Source organism: Struthio camelus, chromosome 2 (genome assembly GCF_040807025.1).
Source record: "Struthio camelus isolate bStrCam1 chromosome 2, bStrCam1.hap1, whole genome shotgun sequence".
In the NCBI taxonomy this organism is placed as follows: Eukaryota; Metazoa; Chordata; class Aves; order Struthioniformes; family Struthionidae; genus Struthio; species Struthio camelus.
Window position 1 is genome coordinate 111,652,957 of NC_090943.1, and position 22,937 is coordinate 111,675,893.

Here is a 22,937-nt window from a genome sequence, read left to right on the forward strand (position 1 = left end):
CAGAAACTGACAGTAAGATAACAACATAGAAAATGAAGCATCCACTTTTCATTCAGTGGGTTTAAAAGCCAGTGAAGACTGAAAAAATCTACATCTATTCAGTACAGATCAATCTGTAATTGATGGGTAATAGGTGGAAGGATCAGCTAAGGATAATTTATTACATTTTTGGAAACTGACTTTTGAAAAAAATTGTCCTGGCAACCTTTAGATATTAAAAAGACAGGATGTTAACTTAACTTCATATCCTAGAACCCTGGAATCATAGGAAATAAGATCGGGATGTTCCTTAACATGTCATTAGGTCTTTCCTTTGCTCACACACAGAATCAACTGAACCTAAAACATTGTGACTGATGTTTTACTAGTCTGATCTAAAAGCCAAATGGATATTACACAACTTCTATCCTGCATCTAGCCCTCTATCACTCTTAAACTTTTTCCTGCCATATCACATTGTAAAATCCTATCTAAATCATCCCTATCCCTACCCCAATGCCTATTATTTATAGCTCAGAAATAAGTTAACTATTCTTACTCTTAGAAAATATTTTTCTAATATCTAACCTTACAATATCTTGCTTAGAATGAGGTCCATTATTTTTTATCCTGTCCATGATGATCATGGAGAATACTTTTTCTGATTTTTTCACGTTTTTCTTTTCCTTTCTTCTATATTCCTAGCAGATTTTAGTATATCAAAAATGTTTTCACGTCATATACTGTAATATACTGCCCTACCATGATCAAGCTGTTCTTTATTAAACACTGCAATAACTGGGTAGGCCTTTAAATGTCCTGTATGCTGAGTCTTTCATCATATAGGATTTTCTGCCTATAACTGGGAAGATTGTCCTACCTATAATATACTTTTCTTGCCTAGATGGCTTAACAATGGTCAGATGTAATATTTTATATCTATATCTATTAATTTGCTTGAAATGTTACCCTTCCTGTGATATTCGTAATTTCCTTTATAACAGCTTACTTTTCTACATTCAAGAGTGTGAATAGCTTTAAAATTTGTCACTTTTTTCCCTAAAGCTGTAAACCAGATCCAACATTACTCTGGAAGCATGTTGCCTATCTTTCCCCACAAAAAAGGAAATATACTGTCATTTTAAAACAATAGTAAAGCTCTCTGTACCTGAGTAACAATGATTACAAAAAAACTAGAAATGATCTGAACCTTTCTGCTCAAGAGAAATCTAGTGAAAAGATAGAGGTTCATCAAATCTGAAATATTTTGAAGAAAGATATCAATGCTGATGGTAGCTAGGAGCTTAATGAAGTTCATAGCCCATATTTTTACTCTCAGTAGAGACTTCCGCTCTCTCTGGAAAATATCTTATGTTATTTCTATCATTTTTTGGGTCTCAGACCAAGGAGCAGCCAACAGAGGCAGCGAACAGACGCAGCAGTTTGCGCAGCAGTGTCTGGGCTCTGCCTGGGCCTTTTGCGGGCCTTGTTGGAAGTTGTGGAGACTTTTTGGGGACCCCCAAGGAACTAGACAGTGCTTGCTGCTAGCAGGAAGGGAGAGCTGGGCAAGGACTCCTGCAGGGGACCTTGACTTAACTTCTCCTGGGAAGTTCTAGCTAGGTGGGGCTGCTGCTAACGAGCTCTCTGGGCTGCCCTGGTCAGAGGGAGTTGGGGCTTTTGTTTCAGGTGGCTTCTGATTCGGTGGGTCAAGCACCCTTGTGAGTCACTGCTAGGCAGAGGCCTATAAGAGCCAGGCCTAGAGCACAGCTCCCAGAGCGCAGCCAACAGAGGCAGTGAACAGATGCAGCAGTTTGTGCAGAAGGGTGCCTGAAGGCAAAGAAGGCACCTCTCCATTTTGCACAGTGGTGTGTCCTTCCCTGGGGCATGGTCATGACACGCTGCAGAGCCTGTTCCCCAGTGGCTGCTGGAGGTGCTGCATTGGCTGTGTCTGAGGCTTCAACCCAGACAGACCCTCGGACAGCAGATGCAGCCCTGCAGGTGTCAGGCTGCGGGGAGTGCCTGGGGCCTCTCCGTGGGACCTGGGCTGACAGTCAGCTCTCCTGTGTGAGGTGTGCTGTGGTTGACCAGTTAAGGGAGTTACGGGAGGAGGTTAGTAGGCTGCGTAGCATCCGAGAGGATGAGCGGGAGATTGACAGGGTGTTCTCGGAGACTGTTCAGCTCCAGGAGTCCCCAGCCCCCACTGCAGCGGAGTTGTCAGAGGGCTCAGCACCGTGTGTAAAGGTGCATCATAACGCTGTTGAAGAGGGCTGGAAGCTGGTGACCTCTCATAGAAGGAGAAAGGCTCTTGCTCCTCCTCAAGAGTTGCCTGTGAAGAACAAGTTTAGTGCCCTCCAAGCTGAGGAGGAGCTGGGCATGGCTCCAAGGGAGGCAACTGGCCTGGCAGACCCTGTGCCGTGCAGGAATATCTAGAAGAAGCAGGGAATGAATGTTGTGGGTGATTCCCTGCTGCAGGGGACAGAGGCACCTGTCTGCCAACCTGACCTCATCTAGAGAGGTTTTCTGCCTGCCAGGGGCTCAGATAAGAGATGTCATGGAAAGACTGCCAAGGCTTGTCCATGCATCAGACTACTACCCTCTGCTGCTCTTCCATGTGGGCACTAATGTCACGAAAGGCAAACTGGAAACCATCAAACAGGACTTCAGAGCTCTGGGAATGGTGGTCAAGGGTCTGGGAGCCCAGGTCGTTTTCTCTTCAGTCTTGCCTGTGAGGGGAAAGGATGGGAGGAGGAGTAGACAAGTTTTCCAAGTTAACAGCTGGCTGCGCCGCTGGTGTTGGCAACAGGGCTTTGCTTTCTATGACCATGGAACGCTGTTTGAAGATCAACAGCTGATGGGGAACGATGGGATCCACCTTACTAAGCGGGGCACGTGCGTCTTTGCCAACAGATTGGCCAACCTGGTAAGGAGGGATTTAAACTAGGCAAGATGGGGGAAGGGGAGTGGTATAGTGGCAGGAGAGTCAGTAAAACACCGCTCAAGTCAGGATGCCTCCAGCGGGTGCATGCAGCCAGGGGAGACAGCATGGGACATGGCTATGGAGGATTCTCTTGCACCTCTCCTGGGAAGCCTGCATGCTTGACTGGCTCTCTGAAATGCCTGTATAGCAATGCACGCAGCATGGGGAATAAACAGGAAGAGTTAGAGATCTGTGTGTGGTTGCAGGGCCATGATCTCATTGCAGTGACAGAGACATGGTGGGATAGTTCACATGACTGGGATGCTGTCATGGAGGGCTACATGCTTTTTAGGAAAGACAGGTCAGGAAAGGCGAGGTGGTGGAGTTGCCCTTTATGTGAGGGAGCAACTAGAATGTATGGAGCTCTGCCTCGGGGTGGATGAAGAGCAAGTTGAGAGCCTATGGGTAAGGATTAAAGGGCAGGGTAGCATGGGTGACACTGTTGTGGGGGTCTACTACAGGCCACCTGACCAGGAGGAAGTCATCGATGAGGCCTTCTACAGAAGCTGGAAGTAGCCTCACGATCACAGGCCCTGGTTTCTCATTGGAGACTTCAACCACCCTGACATCTGCTCGGAAGACAGCACAGCAAGGCACAAACAGTCAAGGAGGTTCCTGCAGAGCATTGATGATAATTTCTTGACATAGGTGGTGGAGACGCCCACAAGGAAAGGTGTGCTGCTAGACCTTGTACTAACAAACAAAGAAGGTCTAGTTGGAGATGTGAAGGTTGGGGGCAGCCTTGGCTGCAGTGACCATGAGATGGTGGAGTTCAGGATCCTACAAGGAGGGAGCAGGGCAATGAGTAGGATTGCAACGCTGGACTTCAGGAGAGCTGACTTTGGCCTCTCCAGGGACCTGCTTGGAGGAATCTCATGGGGTAGGGCCCTAGAAGGAAGAGGGGTCCAAGAAAGCTGCTTAATATTCAAGCATCACCTCCTCCAGGCTCAAGATGGGTTGCATCCCTCTGAGTAAGAAGTCCAGCAAAGCGGGCAGGAGACCTACATGGATGAGCAAGGAACTCTTGACAAAACTCCAGCAGAAGAAGGAAGTACACAGAATGTGGAAAAGGGGACAGGCCACTTGGGAGGAATATAGGGACGTTGTCAGAGTATGCAGGGATGTGACAAGGAAGGCAAAGGCCCATTTGGAATTAAATCTGGCAAGAGATGTCAAGGACAACAAGAAGGGCTTCTTCAAATACATCAGTAGCAAAAGGAAGACTAGGGAAAATGTGGGCCCGCTGCTGAGTGGGGCGGGTGCCCTGGTAACAAAGAATATAGAGAAAGCAGAGTTATTGAATGCTGCCTTTGCTTCAGTCTTTACTGCTGAGGCCAGTCCTCAGGAATTCCAGACCTTGGAGGCAAGAGAGGAAGGCTGGAGAAAGGAAGACTCTCTCTTGGTCGAGGAAGATCAGGTTAGAGATCATTTGGGCAAATCCACAGATCCATGGGCCCTGATGGGATGTGCCCATGAGTGCTGAGGGAGCTGGCGGATGTTATTGCTAGGCCACTCTCCATCATGTTGGAAAGGTCCTGGAGATCAGGAGAGGTGCCTGAGGACTGGAAGAAAGCCAGTGTCACAACAGTCTTCAAAAAAGGCAAGAAAGAGGAGCCAGGGAACTACAGGCCTGTCAGCCTCACCTCCATCCCTGGAAAGGTGATGGAACAGCTCCTCCTGGAGGTCCTCACTAAGCATCTGGAGGACAAGAAGGTGATCAGGAGTGGTCAGCATGGATTCACCAAAGGGAAATCAGGCTTGACCAATCTGATAGCCTTCTCTGATGAGACGACTGGCTGGGTATATGAGAGGAGAGCAGTGGATGTTGTCTACCTGGACTTCAGCAAGGCTTTTGACACTGTCTCCCATCACATCCTCCTAGGTAAACTCAGGAAGTGTGGGTTGGATGAGTGGACAGTGAGGTGGCTTGAGAACTGGCTGGATGGCCGAGCTCAGAGGGTTGTGGTGAATGGCGCAGAGTCTAGTTGGAGGCCTGTAGCTAGCGGTGTGCCCCAGGGTTCAGTCCTGGGCCCAGTCTTGTTCAATGTATTCCTCAATGACCTGGAGGAAGGGACAGAGTGCACCATCAGCAAGTTTGATGATGGTATGAAAACCGGGGGGAGTGGCTGATACCCCAGAAGGCTGTGCTGCCATTCAGAGGGACCTGGACAGGCTGGAGAGCTGGGTGGACAGGAACCTCCTGAAGTGCAACAAAGGCAAGCACAGGGTCCTGCACCTTGGGAGGAATAACCGCAGGCAGCAGGACAGGCTGGGGGCTGACCTGCTGGAAAGCAGCTCTGCCGAGAAGGACCTGGGAGTGCTGGTGGACAGCAAGTTAAGCATGAGGCAGCAATGTGTCCTTGTGGCCAAGAAGGCCAATGGTATGCTGGGGTGCATGAGGCAGAGTGTTGCCAGCAGGTGGAGGGAGGTGATCCTGCCCCTCTCCTCAGCCCTGGGGAGGCCTCACCCGGAGTACTGTGCCCAGTGCTGGACTCCCCAGGACAAGAGAGACATGGCACTACTGGAGAGAGTGAAGCAGAGGGCTCCAAAGATGATGAGGGGACTGGAGCACCTCTCCTCTGAAGAAAGACTGCAAGAGCTGGGCCTGTTCAGCCTGGAGAAGAGAAGGCTGAGAGGTGATCTCATAAATGTGTACAAGTATCTGAAAGGAGAGTGTCAAGAGGATGAGGCCAGACTCTCCTCTGTGGTGCCCAGTGACAGGACAAGAGGCAATGGGCAGAAACTGAACCACAGGCAGTTCCATCTGAACCTGAGAAAAAACTTCTTGACTGTGAGGGTGCCTGAGCATTGGACCAGGTTGCCCAGAGAGGTAGTGGAGTCTCCTTTGCTGGAGATATTCAAAACCCATCTGGATGTGATCCTGGGCAATATGCTCTAGAGGACCCTTCTTGAGGAGGGAGGTTGGACTAGATGATTTCCAGAGGTCCCTTTCAACCTAAATGATTCTGTCATTCTGTGACCCTTTGGATCATAATTTATAGACTGAAGGTAGAGTATATTGGGCCTGTTTTACTTCTACTGATGCAGTTTGTCTCGTTTCTCTCTCTCTCTCTCTCTCTCTCTCTCTCTCTTTTTTAATTCAATATATGACCATTTCCAATAGTGTGTAAAAGAGAAATGGAAAAAGAAATCACGGGGGAAAAAAAGTTGGAAATGTGGGAAGACACAGAGAAGGTACTCTTTAGACAATAAATAAAAGCATTCCAGGAACCTTAAAAATAGTATTATGGGGAATTATATACAAAATCATTAAAAGAAAGGACTATTTGTATTATAGGGAGCAAGGAAAAAAAAAAAAAGACTAGCAATACAGTTTAGGCTGAAACCACATCCAACAAAAAAAAAAGGTCAACCATGAGCCTGCTTAGGATAATAGAGCCTTAGATGCAGGTTTGGCTGGATTGTCTTACAATGAATTAAATATATTACAAGAAAAAAATCATACAAGAAGATCAAAAACCAACAGCACAGGAAACTTGTCTACATCAAAAAAGTCTGCTGTTTTTTGAGGAACTACAATGGTAGTTCACAAGCAAAGGAAGAGATGGTAACCATCTCATGTAGCTTTTGCATCATGTAATGTAGAACCGTACACTCGTTTGGGATGGTAGAGCTACAGTCATGATTCACAACCATAATATAAATAATCAGAATACATCATCGGTTTTTCCTCCTTAAGCGGCAAATAAAGTTGCTGAAGCCTAAAGTGAATTATTTATCTCACAAGGTAATAATATGCAGTAGCTTTAACAGTTATAGGAAAGGAATAAAACCTTCTGTTATCTTAATCGTTTCGTAGTTAAATGCAAAGTTATGTATACTGCTGCCTTGTGCTTTTCCTTTGAGGCCCTGGGGGGAAAAATTGTCACACTAGTATCTTCTGAATTGTGACAGAGGCCTGCCCTTTCTCCTCCTCCCTGAGCCTTTCACCATCCCCCCAGCACGGTGCAGTAGTCTGCTTTGCCATTGCTCTACCGTCCGTGGGCAAATGCCTCTTGCAGAAAAAGGAACAGGAGAGGCAGGCGGTGCTCCTAGGAGGCAAGACCACCCCCTCACACTGAGGAGCCAAGAGCTTTTAGATAAATGCCCCTTTGTGACATCAGAAGGAGGAAGCTGAGCATGAATACATGGGACTGGAAAGGGTGACACTTTTTTATCCGAAGTTCTGATTTACCTCTGTGTTGGCAATTTAAAAGGTTTAGAATTATCCTCATTAGAGTGTTCGCCCATGCAGCTTCAATAAGTAAAATAACTGAGTGTAAGCACATTTTTTTCTGATGGATGTTGTGGCTAAAAGGACCTGACAGTGAACTACAAGAGTCATTATCTATTAATTTTGCTGGTTTATTTTAGTAAGCAATTTATAGCTTTTCCAGAATCTCTTTTATATTTTCCGCTCATTAATTGAGTCCCATTTATACTCTTTCTTTTGCATTAAAAGATGTATTGCACTATTTAAAGTCTTAATTTAGCCCATATGTCAAAACTGTATCTAAATGAGCCATTTACAGCACTTTTGTGTGAACTACATTATGTAAGTCGTTCCCCTGCTATCTCCTTTATCTTAAAAGATTCAAATTCTTTATTAGAAAGTAGAAAATGGACAAATAAAATATAAGGATACTAAATTGTAATATTAAAGCACAAACATGGGGCTGTCAAATCAAGTTTGAACTGTAATCGATTTTTAAGTCTTTGAAAAAGTGGGTCAAAATCTTGCACTTATATAAACTGGGAGGCCTTCGAGGTCTTTATCCTGATTTTCATTGATATGTTTTGTTCTAAACAGTCACCTATAGTTTTGAAACTTGTAATCCCAGGCCTTTTATTTATATATCTTGTGAATGTGTGCTTTCAAATTACTGCTGTACTATAATCAACAAAAAAAGACGCCATATTCCCTAAAGATAAAGTCATCTTTTTGTATCAATGGTAAGTAAAACAGAAAAATGAGGGAGAGTAAAGGTAGACCATTCTCAGAAGTCCTTTGTCAAAGGTCGTGTAGAGTTCCAGCTTCTGATAGCCGTTAATTCTAGGAAATAAATAAATAAAGATATATATACACACAGAGGCACACACACAAATACATATACATAAATATATCTACATAAAAACATTTACATATGTGTATGTATACATACATTTACATACACATATGCATATAAAATCTTTGGATCTACTACTGAATTATTGAGGGCAGGTGACATCCTATCTTTAATAAGATTTTCCTGAAAGTCTTCTGGAGGTTTTTTTTTAGTTTATTTGTTTTCTGACAAGTAATTTCTCCCTGTTTCTGTGCTATGAGCCAAATACTCTAGTGGTGTAAATTCACATCCTTCTTTTGACATCTCGATTGAATGGTCCATTGAATCTGAAACAGTATATTTACAATAGAGTGCCGTAAATGTAGTTCTTTCCCATGTTTGGCTAGCAGCAGACTGTGACATCTCCCTTTGGGGAGTATTACCTTTGCACTGTTCAAATATGTGTATAACTTGCACGTAGATATTGATGTTCACAATAATGATGTTTGTCATCTGCTCTGTTGCAGAGGTGATCTACTCTTTCCTACTTAGCACTACATAATAAAGCTTCACTCTCACAGTTCTTAACTCTTCATTCTTTATTCAGAGAGTCGATGAACTTTCTGATTGATTTGTGCATGTAGGCTCCTTTTCTACTCAAATGGTGCTGATTCCCACTCTCTCTTTTATTGAGAAATGCAGGACTTTTTGCCTATTAAATCATTTAAGGTAAATACTGCATTTAAAAACTCTCAACAAACATTAATTAACCATAGTTTTTTGCCTTTAAAATTGAGAGCATTTTCACAATGTGATTCCCTTTGCTCCCACATCATTTTGTGCTAATACATTGCTTATTATAAGATACAATATTACCAGTGGTTAGAATAATGATTTTTAACATCTGTTCATTGTAAATACCAACTGTTCCTTAATTTGGTGCCATATTTAAAAATAATTGTCTATTTTCACCAATCCACTTCAATATCAAGATATATTTCATATCATTGTATTTTACTAAGTAGCTGATTTTGTTTCTTTTTTTGTATAGTTGATTTTTAGCTTATAACAGATTATTATTTCTCTCACTGGATAAATTTGATGGAGCAAATAGTATTCCTTCTATCTGCTTGTATGATGAACTTTCTTTCAAGCTTTGCAAAATGGAGAAAAAAATAGTCATATGGGATGGAGACTGAGATGAAGAAGAGGAAAAGCAACAAGAAACAACAAGGAAAGAAAAAAAATGTTAAAGAATGTTTATCACCACACAATCAGTATTATGACACACACTTTCGACTTCTTCATTCTGCTGAAATGTTCAGTTGTTCAGGTCAATGTGCCATACTATCACCGTTTGAAAAAAACTGTTCTTTTTATTGGATATACCGTATTCCTTAGGAACTGTTTTTGCCTTTCCTTGTCTTCAGAAAATGTTAGAGAGATCTGAAAACACTTAAGGCTTTGATTAAGCGTGATAGTTTATTCTAACAGTTCAGGAAAAGAAAAAAGTGGAAGTTATGTCATCCTTATAATCACTTATTACAGAATTTTCATAACTACCGGGACTATGGTTGACATTATCCAAGTGTTGAAGAGTGGCTCCTATATATTTTTTTTTCTGATTCTGATCTGCTAAAGTCATGAGCAGAATATTCAAAATCTTATGCAAAGGTATGTTCCTGTAAAATCTCCAGGTTCTCAGACCTACAGGTACTGGGCAATTCACAGATAATAAGTCCATTCTACTAGTGGACCAGTAATCTGATCTGGTCAGTAATCTGATCTGAACACAAAAAGTTTTGTGAGCTTATAGGAGAATCAATTTTCTGACATCTTCCTGGTTTTGCTTAAAATTAACAGATCAGATATTCATGATGAATATTAGACTTAACCTTTTAAGCAGCAGAACTTTTCATTTTTCACTGAAATATTTAGATTATATACTTTTTTGGATGAAGGAACTTACTGCCTTCTCTGTATGTACAGTGCCTAGCACAATGAAACTGTGGTTCATTGGAGTCTCGTAGACATGATTGCACATAATATGAAAAACTAATATCGTTAACCCAGTGGGTAGCACATTAAAATGAATTTATTTCTTGAGCAGTGCCCCTAATTTTTCCAGAATTTTTACATCAGGACTATATGTCTTTTTCTAGCAGTTTAAAGGATTTATGAATTAAAATCAAGTGGTAAAAGATTAAAATCAAGACACAGCAGTAAAGAATGAATTGGTTTATGTCAATGCATTGGCCTTAGAAGCAAAAAGAGCAGAAGGTCAAATATAAATGAAAATGAAATGTCATATCAGTTACCTCTAGAGAATGAATATTATTACTATAATAGGAAATGTTAATTTAAAAAATTATAAATTATATTTTGAATTATTCTACATTCCCTCATAAATTGCTTATTTTAGGGATGACTGTAAAATTTTAGATTGAAATAAGCAGAGTATTAAGCTATACAGATAATATTAAAATTAGTGTTATATGACATTAAAACAAATAGAAGATGAGAAACCCTTAGCATCTTGGTCTATGAATATTACCATATTATTCTGTATATTTTGTTACTGCTTTTGTTGAAGGTGGCCTTTTAGAAACAGCCTTATTGGCATTAAATACTTTACATGTCCACAGTAGTTGTTTAATGAGGTAAATTTATTGTGAAAAACTAAACTTTGTTATTTTTACCAGATATCTTTGGAGTTTTATGGACAAAATCATCTAATTTTCACTGGAAATATCATTATTAGACTACTATCTGAATGTATTTACTATGTTAAAGAAGAAATATTTGGATAATGTCAATTTTCATCCAAGTGCATTCAGGAAGGTTTTATGAACCAGAGGTAAAAATGATTTTACTCAATTGATTACTCAATCAATTGACATGATAAAAAATGTTTGTATTCCATACTGTGAGGAACTTATTTTTTATCTATAATGAGCACATTAAAGTTTATTAAATTAATGAAGAGCATTATTATTAATATTGAAAATGTAAAATACATGTTTTAACCTAGCAAGGAATTACAAAACTGAACGTATTAATATCTTCAGTTTTCCTCTTGGATCTCTTAACAGAAATGAGAAGGGAACATTCTCCTTTTTTCATTTATTATCCATATTGTGCATGCTTGTGTGTATACTAACTTTTTTTTTTTTAATTTTTCTCAAATGACTGAATAAAGCCATATGAATAACTACCCATAAACACTTAATTTTTTTTTCACTTTAAATTCTATAAAACTGCATGTCAGGCTAAAACTTCAAGCATCAACTAATCTAATGAACAAAGAATCTGGAGCTCTTAAACACTCTAAGTTCATACATACTCCTAATACCAATTTGTTGGATCCAAGTGGTAGAGTAGGTTGCTCTCTTACATGAGATAATCTTATCAACTTGCTTAAAGTTAATTTACTGGATCACAGAGGGAAAATTTGTTCTAAGACAACAAATAGGTCATTGATAAATAGTGTGCTCATTAACTAGTTGTCTTGATAGTCTCCTTCATAGTAGATTTTTTTCAATGAATACCAGGCAGGGAGCGCTGCAGAGATTATTCTCTCTTGTAAGGCAGAATTTAGATTGGTGTATGCCATTTCATTTCTTTTTCTGTAATAATTTAAACTATTGAATCATACATCTTTAAACAGCTACTTTCTCCATAACATGAAATTCAGACTGAAGGTAGCAAAGATCTGAAGCAATATTTGGATGTAAGAATTCACTTCATTGGGAAACTATGATTTGATAGAGACAGTAAAATGGAGATACCAGTGCAGGAAGAAACCAAGCTGGAAAGTCCATACAATGTCATACATAACTGCATAGCTATGATTATACTGCTTATTAAGTTGGCCCTGACATTCCTCTTTTTACTGGATTCAGTGATCTTTCATGTTCCAGTCATGTGACCTGCATCGCTACAGCGTCTCCGTAGTACGCAGGGGGCCCTGCTTATCAGGCCATGTTTAGCTTGCAAACACATACAGCACTCGTCAGTGAGAATAAGACGGCAGATGAGATAAAGAGCTGTACTTATCACTACTCCAAAGTCTGTTATTTTATTGCAAACTAGATCATTTCTACCAAGATACATACAATCACATAAGCGCAAAAGTGTGCATAAGCTAAAAAGCTCTGCTTTCTGGTGCACTGTTACCTGTTAATGAAGCTATATGTATATCACTTCTAGATCCCAGTTTATAGACTGACTAACTCAGGCCTCCACTAGCTCAGGCATATTTTCATTGCACTGTTTTATGGTGTAAATATTGCTTCCAAATCTGCATTTGGATAGAGACATGACATTCCTGTTGAAAGGAAAGTAATGACAATGTGAATCTTCAAGGGTAAAATATAACCTTTACAGCTTATGAAATATTCACATATAAGCAAATAAGACAAAAGGAAGAGTTTTGCTTAATGGGAAAATGCACAATTTTGAAGTTACAATTTAAGCCTAATTCTACTCTCTCATATCAGTATTAAAACAATAGTAACATCAATAAACTACAGTGCTATACTAATGAAAGCTATGTCAGATTCTTTATCTTGAGTGAACAGTAAAAAGCATTTCAATTTTTGCTTGTGAAACACGAAGCATTTTAATTAGTCTAATAGCAACAATAATATGTATGCTACTTTGAAGTTCTGAAGGAACAATCAGATTTGCAACTGGGCCCGCAATAAATTTTACCAGTGATTTTGAAAACACTCAGCAAATTGAGTAAATGCTATCAGATTTCTTTTGCACTTCAGGTGGCAAGGAGTTTGATCAAGGTCAAGAAGAAAAAAATAGAGCTTCAGGCTCTTGTATCAAACAATAGACTCAAGGGCCTCTTTTGCATTCTTGCTGGATTTAGCTCCCTGAATCCCCAAGCCATTTCAAAAGAGTAGTCATCTAACGATGATGACTGTTTCTTCTCATACCAGCTTCCTTCCCTGCTTGAAATCGCACAGCCTTGCTGTTTGTACGCAGATAGGCTGACTTCTGAACAGGGTGGCCTGATGGCTGTACGAGTTGTTCTCCATCTGGCTGGCGGAGAGCTGGCCAGCACCCAAGGCATGGCTGACCTTGCTTCTGGGCTACCTTATTCTTTGTCTGATTGGGACCTTGCTGTGCTACTCCTAGGTCGCTCTCCCCTTCTCCCGACTGCCAGAAATGCTGGTCCTCTGTATGGCTAACATCCAAGCTGATAACAGTCACAGTTTCTCCATCTGGTTTATTCGTGGAAAGATGAATTGACTCTTCTTAATTTAGTACAGTCTGTCTCTCCTGACCATCTCTCCTCAGCTTACTTACTGCGTATATGGCAAATTTGTTTTCGGCTAGATTTCTGCATAATGCAGAAAGGAGATCTAGCTGATTTTATTTATCTTTTTTTCTATCTTTTGCTTCTTTTGTTTTCGCCACTGGTGGCAGAAAGTTTCCTAAACACTCTTAAGTCTTCACTTACAAGATCACTCCTCTGCCTTTATGCAGCTTTCATGTTTACTCTCTATTCCTTCGTAAAAGAAAACTAAGCAGCACCCCTGCAAAAGAACAGCTTTAAATCTTTATTCTATATTTTTGCAGTATTTTCATTATCCTTTTAACATATCGGTATCAACTACACACATATATCTCTTCTCTCTCTTCTGGGTAAAATCCTTTAACAGCATATATTCATAAAAAAGAATTCCACATGAACATCTTACATTCCCGACACCAAATTGTAAAATTCATAAACGGCTGATGGTGCCAAAAGGAAAAGCCTCTACAGATACTTCCATTTTACTATAAAATATCTCAATGTAACTAGGCTATTTTTTCTCTTCTGATTGTACCAGGCAGGGTCTTGTTTGTTAGTTAACCGTGCCTTTGACTCTTAAAGGTCAATGCATTTCCAGGCTGTTACATGAACATTCACGTCAAGATCTTCATCTGGTCTGATTGGCGTAGGCTACACAACAGTCAGTGAAGCTATCTAAGTTTACATCTGCTCATCCTGCTTGCAGATCAAATAGCAGTATTTCACAAGCAGCAGTTATTCACTGCTATATGACCTATCTTTGACTTTTAAAGGTAGGATGAACTTATGTTACATTGGCTGTAAATCTGTGGTAGAGACTGCCATGTTAACTCTTTTATAGTAAGTATGGCAGCATATCTCAAGAAGCTATAAAGTTTTATATTGTTTATGAACACAGCCTGTCATTTAGGAATTTGATGCTTAACTAACCCAGAGTAGTTACTTTAGAGTTTCCATAGATTGTAGTGCAAATTCAAACTGATTTTACTTAGAGAAGCCTGAAGACTATGGCATGAAATTAACACACTGTTAATATTTACATGTATATAGAGCTATTAAGTAAGAGTATCTCAGTGTGAAAATTACAGTGACAAAATCACATTGTAAACCTGATTCCAGGTATCTTATAGAAGATAGAGTGAATTATTTCTTCTAAAGTAATTCATTTAGTCTTTTTTTTTCCTTTGGGGGTAAAATACTTTCAACCTCATCTTATTTATTCGTTTATTTTTTATTCCACTAAAACAACAATCCTTTCAGTTTGTGTTAGGTAGAAATACACTGCAAGCAAACATATACCCTCTAGATAAAAATAACAAGAAACAAACTAGAACTTAGAGCAAAAAAAAATTACTATGCTGTTTTCATCCTTGTAATGAAAACTGAATTAAATTACTACTTTGTTAGCAATAACATTTGTGGAGCAAAAGAATCAACCAATTTTAAATAAATAAAGAATGATATCTAAAATAATCTCATGTCAATATTTTGGAAATTGAGTTGAAATTCTTGTCCCCATAATGGATCTGAAAATTCTGTATTAACTTCCCTTTTTCAAGATATTACTTTTGAATCTCAGTGGAAAAAAAAAAAGTGCAAGAACAAGAACAACAAATTAATCTATCCTGAATTAGAGCAACAAATAAAAAGAGTGAAGGATTTCTAGAAAAAGGAAAGCCAGGTAGAACATACAAAGCAAAGTTATTTAATTTCCTATTTACAGGGTGAAAGACCTTTTCTCAGAGTGTAACTGAAAAAAGTCCAGACTTTCATTTTAGAAGAGCAAAGACGGGGGAAGGGGGAAAAAAGCCTTTCTATTTTCCCCTGTCCTGTGCCTGCTTACCAAAAAATATAGAAGTGAAGGGTGATCCATGCAGTTTAGCTCTAGGGCACTCTTCCTGGGCCATCTTCTTAGTATTTGTTGACATAAACAAAGAATATTGGCCTCCTGCTTTCTTCTCTCCCTGCAGCTCTGCTTGACAGCAGGGATAAGAGCTGGATCATTTCCCCATCCAGCAGCTCATTTCAAAGGCTTTTCACTTCACAATTGTCTTCCAAGCTCTCAGTTTCAGAACTATCATTTAGGCTTCACTGGTGGAATGTGGAATAAAATGTTGACATTTTGAAATTCTTCGGATAGGAAATTCTTCATTTTATTTTATTTTGTTTTATTTAATTTCATTTCATTTTTGGAATGGAAATGTCACAGGGTTTAATTAAAAGAAAAAAAGAAACACTTTGACATTTCTGAAACCAAAATATTTCATTTAGTTTATTGAGCTGATCCAATAGGGTTATTTTTGTGTCACTGAATTTTGTGCATAAATGTGTTTCCCAAATTAGGCTGACCTAGCCGTATAATCTCTACATCAGGTCTTATACTAGAGACACAGTAATGGAGCAGAACATTGGGCTGATGAGTCATGACTTATAGCTTTGATCTTTATCCTAACATGCTTCATGAAATTGTGGTTAATATTTCTAATATTTCCTCTCCCTTCAGTCTCAATTTTTTTGTAGATGTAGCTAGGTATACTAATACCTACCTAACTATCTACCATAGCTACTGCAAAGATCAAATAATCTTTTAACATTTGTAGCAGACTTCTCAGGTATGTAAAAAGATGTATGAGGGTTAAAGTGCTAAACAATTGGGAAGAAATATTTGCCTTGCTATTCTTTAGCATATTTTATAATAATTCATGACTAAATTCTGACTCACAGTCTAATCTACATGTAATAGTAGCTGCTAATCTCTGCAGGAGATGGGTGAGAGACCACAAACCATTTATTTACAGAGATTAGCTAAATTCATGCTCTTCTTAAGATGTGATCATCAATAAGAGACCTCAGGCTAAGGCAAAGTTGGGAACATATGTCCATTTTTGTTCATTCTAAACACTATATTACAGTATGGGAGCTGCAGTCTTACAGAGATCACCCTGAAGGTTTCCTTGCTATGAGTTTGCTGGTATTGATTATTTCCTCCAACAGGAGTATAAACAGGAAAGAATAACAAGATGTGTCTGTGTTACTTCCCAGACATGATGCATTCTGTTGTAACAGGGAAAGGGAAGCGAAAGGGAATGGGAAAGGGAAGAGGAAGGGGAAGGGAAGGGGAAAGGAAAAAGGAAAAGGAAACACAAATGGTGAAGAGGAAAAGGAGAAAAGGTGAAAGAGAAAAGAAGGAGGAGAAGGAGAAGGAGGAGAAGGATTCACCTTTGGAAAAGCGTGATTACACTTTGATATTCAGATTCTCTTAATCAAGAATGTTATGCACTATTTCCACTGACTTTTCATAGGTGTTACTAAGTACATACTTATTCTAAGTAATTCTGTTTTGCTGTGATTTATTGACTTCTCTCTATACAGAAAAAGAAAAAATAAAAGGATTTCACAACACAGAAAGCATAGAGTCTTATGGTGAAAAAAAGTATGCAAACACTCAAGTTGCCAATTAAATATTAAAACAAATAAGATACAAGCAAGCAAAGAGATTTCAAAACTGATTACAAATATTTCCTTGAGAAGATGGTCTCACTAGTATTGTAAAATTGGTAAATTAATCCATACATTTTTGTATTTATATACAATGACTGTAGACTCATTTATAGTTTCTGATTTCTGTTCCAAAAACTGTGGTTTATAATGCATATTTATGGAAACTGAATTTTAGTTGCAGTAATATTAGTAGAGAAAAAGTGGGGAAAAAAAAACCTTTCATTTAATGAAATGCTGTCATTTGGCATAGTATAGTTATTCTGAATATGACAGGATATCGCTCTGGAGCTATGTATTAGATTTCAGCCTATGCACCTCCTGAAGCCCTGCTTTTCCTTCCTTTCTTGGTTCCACTTGGGTCCCCTCAAGAGTTGTGCCTTCCTGAAGTGGAAATAGTAGACTTGCTCTGGGAAGCCTCAGATATGAATCCCCAGAAAAAGCCCATTAGGAAATGGAAAAGGTCCAGTTTCAATAATCCAAAAAGTCTAAATACCCCAAATTCACTATTCACTCCTTGGAGAAGATGAAAATACTATGAATGCTCTAATTGCTCAAGTTCATACCCTACTACTGCTATTTACAAGGAGTCTTCTCCACATCTGCCTTTATTTATAGAGTTGTGCTGGCTGCCTATGTAGCCTGGAATAATTTTTCTGCTGGGTTTGATGTAAATTTCAAATGCCAATTCCAAATAAAACAGGCATGATTTGGGTATGGGCGATTTGGGGGATTCATTATCCTTGAAACCTTCAGCTCTGTCCCTCTCCATGGCTCTTTAGCTATTTATTTGCATATCTATGCATCTATTTATTTTGCATCATTACAGCACTATATAAATTAAGCTTACACTGATATCAGATCAATATTTGAATAAAATTTTTTTCCATGATAAATTTGTAAAGGTTATAGTTATTACTTGAAAAGTGGAAATGCCAGTTATAAAAAAGTATCAAAGAATAAATCATCTCTGTTGTAATATATTATTAAATATCATAAGCTACATGAGAAACAAAAATATCATAAGGTGCAGGTTAAACAAAGGCCAAATAAAGATATAAGTAACCACCCAATTTTAGTTAACAGAAACAATGCATTCCCATGCAAAACCTAAGACAGGACCAATTAGCTAACTCTTCACATACGTTAAGGTGCTGTTTTTATATACAGAACTTCCATAAAATTTGGCAGACATTTGACTAGTTTCATGTAATTTTTTCCAAAGTATAAACCTTTGTTAGCTAAGTGTTTTCTTTAAAAAAGAAAAAAAGATCTTTATTTTTAGATAAAACCACTGCCCCTTATTATCTATAAACTAATATACAAGAAATTTATTCATTTGCTTTTCACCTTCTTCCAGAATAAAAATCTTCAAGGAAAAAAAAAAGTCTAATTTTGCTTTGGATGTAAAGGCTATTTTTTATTTTCTATTCTCTCTGCCTTATGAGAGAAATTCTCCCTCAGCTGCATAAAACTGAAAGTGAGTCACTGAAATACCTTTAAACATCTGCCTTGGGTATATTCTTCCACCAAGCATAGCAGAAGAATAATTAAGCAGCAAATAAATGACACAACAGGAAAAAAATATATATATTTTTTCTCTCTATTTTTTCAGGGTTTGTTTGTCTCCCCTTTTTTTTTTTTTTTTTTAAAAAAAAGACCTTGCCAGAGGATCTATCTGCATGTTGAATTTTCCCCTAATCAAAAATGATTCAAGAAAGAACTGTTTAAGCTTCCTACTTCCATCCTACTGAACGAACCTAAGAGTGAAATCTGAGATCAGTTCAAGCGATCCAAGTAGGAAAGCTCAAAGATGAGGATATATCATTCATCTCTTTGAATGAGAACTGACCTCTTTTTAATTTTTTTTTTTTGTATACTAAGCCTTGTTATGTTGAAAAATAAATAATGCCCCAGGGTTGCCCATGTTAGTTTATTCTGAGTTTGTGGGAATGGAATAGATTGTCTTAGAAAAGATAATTAACTCTAGTAAATGTCTGGGACTGTCTTCCTTTACGTTATTATAGCAACAATATGAACACATACACATATATATATACAAAACACTGTCACTTAATCTCGTTATATTTGAACAGAAATTCAACATTAAAAGACATGAATAAACATCATTTTACAATTAACTGTTGGATAATCAAACCTCAAAATTTTACGGACATTTTAATCTGGCTTTTTTTTTTCATCATTTTTATTACCTTACCTCCAAGCAATAAACTAATTTAAGCTAATAAAAGATTTTGAATGGATAAAAATCATATCTTTAATCATATTAGAAATAATTAAAAAAGAACAATTTGACTTGAATTCTGAACTGTATCTCCCAACCCTCGATGTCTATATGACAGTTTATTTATTTAGGTAAAATAAAGTTCATCAGATTTTCCAAACCTTTGGTAAGGTTTTGCTCAGGTGATGAGTATAGCTTGTCTTGTGTTTTTTTGGAACTGAGTTGCCCATTCATCTACTACTACTACTAATTCTGCTGTCAGCAAGCAACAGACCTCCCCTGTGGAGCAAGATGATGTTAAGCTTTTAACACACCTTGGAGGGAAGCTGTGACAACAGTCAAGGTGACAGTGGCTGCCGAAAGCTACCATATTGCTGAGATCCCTCTCTGCAGGAAATAACATGGTCTGTGAGATCAGTAAAGATCTAACGAGGTAATTATTTTTGTCAATATATGACAGTCCAAATTATTTCCTTTGAATGTTAATATCAAAAAAGACTGCTGGTAATTAAAACGTGTCTAGACAAAGAGAAGCAGAAACTGTTCATTGCATGCAAACACCATGCTGGGTATACGCTCCTTTTCTAATAATAACTTCCCAATGTGCCTTTTTTGTATAAACTTACATTTAGATTTGGCTGGTGTCATTTTCATGCAATTTCCAAAGAGCCATCCTCCACATCAGCTATCCATACATAGACCCTGAAAGGCATGAGGAAGACCACGTTCCTTATGTTCAAAGAACGTAAGCAAAGGATCTACTCAATTTTGTGCTTGTATTGACTAAAGATCAGATAACGTGTTTTCTTCTCAGCTGAGAAATGTTTTGTCATAATTTTGAGAATCCACCTGCTTCTTTTTTTAGGGTGCAGACTTTCTCTTATTGCTACACACCATCTATTTCCTGTTAAAATTCCCTTATTTGCTGGCCAGTTCTGCTCATCCGTTCTTCAAAAAATATTTCTAAGAAACTTATTTTTTTGATTTGCTCCTACATTTCATTTCTGTTCCATTCACATGGCATATCCTGCATAAAGTACATCCCATGACAAGACTTAGCTTTCTCAGTAAATGAGCATATCTTCTTTACCAACTGCCAACAATGCTGTTATCCCTTTCTTTCACCTATGTCTAGTTAATTTTGACCTGGAGAATGAAACATCACCTCTTCTGGATTTGTAGAAAGTCAGTGAGAAGTACTGTCAATAAAAAATCTGATTCCTAGGGGATAAATGTCAGCAGATCACTGAATTCCAGTCATTTCTTTTGTTTCCGTAAGTCTTAAGAGAGCCCCCTCCTTTTCCTTTTTTTTTCCATTTTGCATCCTCTCCTCTAGAAACTATACTGCACCCTGTACAAAGCTAATGTCAGACTGTGAACTAAAAGTAAGATACCGCTATTCGTACTAAATTGCAGCGGTTCCTAAACATTCCCGCTTCTTAAAGAGAGATGCTTGATAAAATATATGAAAATGTGATCTTACATTACGTTGGTCCCCTCACTCAAATCTAACATTAAGTTTTGTAAGGAGAAAACATGCTATCTCCTAGAACAGAGTAAAGTGCTTAAATTAAGAGTACTACAAAGAAATATGGAGTTTTGTCACCTTGTTTTTGGTACTTGCTTTAAAAAATAATAATTATTATTACTAATCTTATTACTAAGAATATAGTGCTATCAAAGAGCTTCATGCTATATAATGTTAATTTTCATGTTTTGTCTATTTGCAAGAAAATAGTAGCCAATCCATCTACTTGTTAGACTATATTGTATATGAATTGCATTTTTTATTGTATTGCAATAAGTTGTATGTAAACTGATAAATTGTATGTTCATTTCTAATCTGCTAAAGAAGGTAAATAATTTATAGAGCAGCAGTGTATAGGATAAAATCCTCCAAAAAGTGAGAACTATGAATAATCTGAAAAATCTAGCTACTTAGAGAGATGTTGTTGGCCTGCAAAATTGACTAGGGTATTCTATGAACAAAATACTTTTGTGCAGGATATGTGTCAAGATGGGCATAATGGATAGCTTTCCTGCGTTACTTTAAACTCATTCATTTCACGTCTTAAGGCCTTGGTTCAGACATTGGTTTTTAGGTTTTGTTTTCATTTTTGTTTTTGTTTGTTGGAACAAGCTCATTTGCTCCTAACACGTAGACATAACTGCAGCAAACTGATTCTGTGTTAGTCCTGTAAGCTATATCAGAACTCATATATACGTCAGTCAGAATTCCTCCCTTGGTAGACTATGATGTTCTACACTGCTGTTATTCTCTGACCTAGCAAACTTACCTAGTGATATTTTTGATAATCTTAGCTATGCTGAAGAATCAGACATCCTCACTTAGCATCTTTTGTGTTCTGATCATAACATTCTGAATGTCTGAGTAAGATCTGCAGAGCTGGTCAGAATTTATTTTCCTTCCTTTGCAGAAAAATTATATTAAAAACACATGACAAAAGTACACACAAGAGGTTCTCATTTTCCACCCAAAAACAGTTACTAAATTTTCTTTCACTGGATGAGGAGGAAGAAAGGGGAACAGGTTACTTTTCTGAGGAAGTCAAAATTTTCTATTTAAAGCAGGAAACTTCAGGAGGAAAAATATCTGTTGTTCGTTAAAGGTATATTTATTCCTTAAGCTACCAATTTCATAATGGAAAAAGGTAAAACTGCCTTAGGAAATCATTTTTCTAGTTTATTATTAATGGAATACTTACGTATAATAAAATGTGATGTTTGTTGTTTTAACATGTACAACTTCCCATGGAGGTGGGTTTTGTTGTTGTTATTGGATTTAACATCTGTATAGACCTAAGAACTAAATTATCAGACCACAAATGGAAGCCATCCATAATCATTACAGAAGCAACACAGAAATATAGAAGTGTTACTGTAATCTAGAGCATTCTACACTTAGGCGTTCCCCAAATAGCCTTAATTTCTTTCTAATCAATATTTGAATTACTGGTCAAAATTCCTAAATTGACTTAACCTAAAACTTAATTTCTATGAAAAGTGACAGCATGATAACACAATTTTTTCCACAAGATTTCAAGGGGATTTTTTCATTTTTTTCTTACTGAAGATTACATTATTGAATGTATTGAATGTACATAATTGAATTTAAATTGATTAAAAAGACAACTACAACAACTCTAGTTAGTGTACATAGATTAACTTTATTAGATAGATACAAGCAATATAAAGTAATTTATTTCATAAGGCTGCCCAAAGGTGTAAGAAAGGACATATAACTGTACCTTGGATATTTTTTTCAGTGTGAAGATTTTATGATTCTTAAAATGAAGTTATTCACAAAAAAAAAAGAAAAGATAAAAAAAAGACTGTAAAAACTCTTTTCTACTAACTTCTGTGACTACTCTAAATTGATCACTTGTTTCCCTGACGAATCTCTAAACATAGGGCATGTCCCTTTCACTTGCAAAATACTCTCACACAAGATGAATTACCTTCTTACCACCTTGGTTACTTGCCAGGGAGTACTTTATTTTTCCGCAAGGAAAAAGAAAATCAGCTTGTATTTTGCTTGCTAGAGCCTTCTGCATTTTAATTCTGAGCTCTGAATGAACATCAGAGAGGCCTTATGATGTTTTGCACAAAAGTGCCTGTGTTCATAGTTTTACTCAGGGCACCCAAAATAGCATGCAATAAGCAGCGTCATACTGTGAGTTTTCAAAACTAAAAGCAGAAGTGACTTACTCTGGCAGGAAGCTGTAACTCCTAAAGCTTTCTAAGGATCTGTGAAGTAAAGAACTGCTTACTTCTCTTCACCAGATGTTTAATCTGAATTTTAAGCTACCCATTTCTGTAAACCTTTAAGTCCCTGGAGTTACGCAGGTAAGTTCTTGATCTTTT

General features: G+C 37.9%; 1 protein-coding gene across 9 annotated transcripts in view; it reads left to right on the forward strand.

Moving 5' to 3' along the window:
• The window catches only part of LOC104141847 (cadherin-19), a 126,010-nt gene that overhangs the window by 30,161 nt on the left and 72,912 nt on the right, over nt 1-22,937 (forward strand). For 3 of the 9 annotated variants that reach the window (XR_011139115.1, XM_068932093.1, XM_068932094.1), the window contains exon 1: nt 22,631-22,919. The exons of 3 other annotated variants lie outside the window; for them this stretch is intronic. The gene's annotated coding sequence lies outside the window, so the exon portion shown is untranslated. Of the gene's footprint in view, nt 1-22,628; nt 22,920-22,937 lie in introns of those variants that run through there. 3 more of the 9 variants (XM_068932090.1, XM_068932088.1, XR_011139116.1) reach the window with 2 other exon arrangements.